The sequence below is a fragment of the Triticum dicoccoides genome, chromosome 1B (genome assembly GCF_002162155.2).
Source record: "Triticum dicoccoides isolate Atlit2015 ecotype Zavitan chromosome 1B, WEW_v2.0, whole genome shotgun sequence".
NCBI lineage: Eukaryota > Viridiplantae > Streptophyta > Magnoliopsida > Poales > Poaceae > Triticum > Triticum dicoccoides.
Window position 1 is genome coordinate 521,157,771 of NC_041381.1, and position 4,291 is coordinate 521,162,061.

Here is a 4,291-nt window from a genome sequence, read left to right on the forward strand (position 1 = left end):
CCTAGTCGGGTCTATTTATAAGGAAGGGCCACTAAAAGAGCGCGAAAAACGAGGAGGCCGAAACATAAGTTATCCAACTACAAGGTCGCCTCAATTTTCGGGATGGTCATCAAGATAAAGATTCGCTGGGATACATTGAACTAAGCATACATTTATGGCAGGTGATGTCATGGCGGGTTACAGCAAATCCAGAGGATGATGTCATGGCGGGTTACAAAAAAAATTAAGAGCAAAAGATTTTTCTTAAGTGTCAAAGATTGACATGAATCAGTTCAAATCAATCTGGGGCCTAATGTTGGGGATATAACTATTGGTATGACCCGCCCAGGAGTGGCCGGGTTATACTTACAAATATTCTTAAAGCCCAAGACCCAGGATAGAGATGGCGGTTCAAGCAAGGGCCCAAAGCCCAGAGGCGACTTAAGGCCCGTAGTGATAAACCGCCATGTATGCGTGACTTGTATGGTAAGGCAAGAATAGTCAAGAGACCGAGCCGGACACTGTTTATGAGCCGGCCGGGACTCTGTAGAGCCGTTGGGCGTCGACTTCTGTATATAAAGGGACGACCCGACGGCGGTTCAGGGCAAGTAACATCAATTCGAGAGCTAGGTCAAGCGATTCGCTCCCTGGTTAACGAGTCATAAGCAATCTCACTCAAAACAGGATTGTAGGCTTTTACCTTCATCGTAAGGGGCCGAACCAGTATAAACCTCGTGTCCTTTGTCCCGATTAACCCCTTTAAGCTTCCTAGTTGCGATGGCTCCACGACTAAGTCCTTCCACTAGGACATCTGACATGACAATTCCACGACAAGAGCTAAACTTTTTTCATGAATATCTTAACTTCTAGCCATGGTTGCGTATAGAAAGTTCAAACACGTCATGTATCATAAGAAAATAGACCTCAAGCTCTAGGGAGACGTTTATTTTGTTGTTTGTAGTTCAAATACAAAATATCCATGTGTCATGTTGTTTTGGTTCAGTTGTGACAGTATGACAGGGTTGTTGTAAGAAAAATAAGACGCCAATGTTATCTTCTTAGACTTTTGGAGATGAAATCTTGCAACCCTAGTAGCACATAATGATATTTACATGTAGAAATCTGTAGGCATTGTTAAATAATGTGTTTTATATTATGATGTAGAGAGATACAATCGAAATCAAGTGACATCTCTTGATTGTAAATTTACCTGAAAATGGTATATGGGTTTGATTTTTATTGTTCGTTGTTCTACTCTTGTAGTGTTGTTCTTCTAGCACGTGATAATTGAATTCTTACCTTAGGAAAAAACATAGACATAAAAGTGCTACGACTTTGCTTGAGATATATTTTGGCTTGATCACAACTGTGTGGTAGAAAATGTATGACCCTATAATTGTAAGGCAAGGAAAGCGTAGCATCATCATTTTCATCTAATCGAGATTTTTAATTATGGAGTTTTGGAAGAGACGTGACAATTTTATAGCATGTGGGAGTAGTTATCAATGTACATGAAAGAACATGTGTTCTTGCATGATCTAGTTAGACAATACTTCACAAATATGTGTTTTTTTTTACTTGTACATTTTATGGTAAAGCTTGAAAGGCATGAGCGCTGATTTGACACATGTAAAATAGTAGACTACAAGCTCTCAAGCGAAATATTAATTTATTATTTATTTTTAAAATACAAAATGTCCATGCATCATGTTGCTTTGTTTTCACTTGTAAGTTTTTTTTTCCGAAAAGGGGGTTTGCCCCGGCCTCTGCATCAGAAAGATGCATACAACCATATTATTAATAATCAAAAGGTCCAACATAGGTCTCGAGGTCTCAAACAAAATAAATAAATGCTGAAAAAGAGCACTAAAGCAAAATCAGGACAGCCACAACCAGCATGCAAAACAACATATAGGAAACTAAACACCTATCCTATTACATGACCGCCATCTAAACCGCTTGAAGATATCCCGATCTATTGTCTCCCATTGGATAGATCCAGTAACCAAATGCCCCCTGGCCTCCGTCGGAGTGAGTAGCGACCACATACGAATGAGTGTACTGGCTCTGAAAACAACCTGCAAGAAATGAATATTTGTTGTTCTGTTAAAAACCAAGTCGTTTCTACACCAGACTGCCCACAAGAAAGCACATACTCCTGCACGTATATGCCTCACAGTTTTTGCGTCAATCTCATCTAGCCACATCCCAAATAACGCGTTGATGAATCTCGAAGGAGTTATATTAAAGGCTATATGGACCAACCTCCACAATTTTTTTGCCAAAAGGCAGTCAAGAAAGAGGTGTTTGATTGATTCATCACTATCACAAAAACTACATCTTTTAGATATAGTCCAGTTGCGCTTCGCCAAATTGTCCTTACTGAGGATGACTTGTTTGTGGACAAACCACATAAACACTTTGATCTTTAAGGGCACTTTGACTTCACAAACATGTTCCGAATTGGGAATAATGCTAGCGTTGATAATATCTAAATACATGGATTTAACCGAGAACTCATCATTCTTAGTTAGTTTTCAACGTATCTTATCGGGCTGTTGAGAAAGTTGGACATCCATCAATCTTCTCACAAGATGGAGCCAAACTTCCCAACGATTTCCCACTAGCGTTCTTCTGAATTGAATATTAAGAGGATTGAACTGAAGTATTATTGCAACGTAAGCGTCTCTTCGCTGAATAATATTATAGAGAGAAGGATATTGGATAGCAAGGGGCATCTCCCCTAGCCAGGTATCCTCCTAGAATCTTGTGGAAGTTTCATTTTCAACTACAAATTTTGTCCTGTTAAAAAAGACTGATTTTACTCGCATCAGTCCCTTTCAAAAAGGCGAATCAGTCGGTCTTACCGTCACCTAGGACAAGATTTTGGAGTGAAGGTACTTATTACGAAGAATATGGGCCCATGTGACATCCGTTCTATAGATAAATTATACAACCACTTGTTGAAAAGACATCTGTTCTTCACCTCTAAATTTTCAATGCCCAGACCACCTTGGTCGTGATACAGTAGTTTTGAAGGAAAAAAATATGACGTTGTCATTATCGTCTTAGAGTTTTGTGAATGGAATTCCGTAAACCTAGTAGCACTTAATGATATACACATGTGGGAATTATATGCATTGGGGCGTTTAGGTTACCTATAGTTTGAGTATAGGTTATCTTTAGTTTGCAGAATCCTCAACGGTAGTACCGAACATTTTAGGAAATACCTAGATGCTGTTGAATACTATGTTTATTGAATTTTAGGCTTAGTTTGGCAACAAAAATTTTACAAAACTGTAGTAATCTAAATCCTTGTTATTCCAATGCTTGAACAGAATACTCCAGGTTATTTAAATACTTTGGTTTTTCTCATTTCGGTTTAGAAAAAAGAGGTTGAGGCCTCTCTCTCAAATACAAAAATAAAACACGATGTTTGGGATACTAAGGTTTATATAATTCTAGTGTTTATTGGTGCCAAATGACTCAAAAGTTAAAAAAATGTGATTTCTAGAAAAAACATAGTGTTCTCCAAAAACTTAAAAAAAACTTCCAAACGCAACCTAGACCCTTAGTTGTTTCTTCTATCTCATATCTTCCTATCTTTTTCAACAAAGCGTGGATTTTATTGGCTCAAAGTGAAGCATCGAGAGGATACAAACACGATGAGCGCACACCTGAGCTATGTATAGTTAGGATGCACACAACCAACACCAACACACACAAACACGTTGGCAGCTAGCAAAGTCATAAGACCAAAAGATGCATTGACGAGGAAAAAAAGAACTAGGCCCAAAGCAATCTGATCCACGATCGGCAAACTGCAACAACGACCATATCCGCACCAAACATCTCATGGCACCATGGACGGTGAGGTTCTTCAACAACAACGCCTTCAGGTTGGGATCGACGCTCAAGAGCCGCCATCACTAAATCCAAACACAAATGTCAGAATCTAGGTTTTCACCCTGAAAATCAGTTCAAACACATCCGAACATGCCTCCAACAAGGTAACACCGTAAGAAAACACATCGCCATTTCAAGGTATAACCAACTCGAGTCAGACCTAGGCTTTTACCCAGAGCTCTAGGTTATACCTCCTATGAGACGACGCAGGGGCCTTTTAGGGGTTAGTCTCTTGCAGAAATTTTAAGAATTCCTTCTTTCAAGTATGATGCAGTTACTAGTGACATAAAATGTTGCACGAGACTAGTTTTTCCACGTTGTTATATGGACAAATTTATTCCACTTTTTTGCTTCTAGCTCGAGCGTATTCTTTTTTTTTCCTGTGACAACAACATTGAACTTTTAT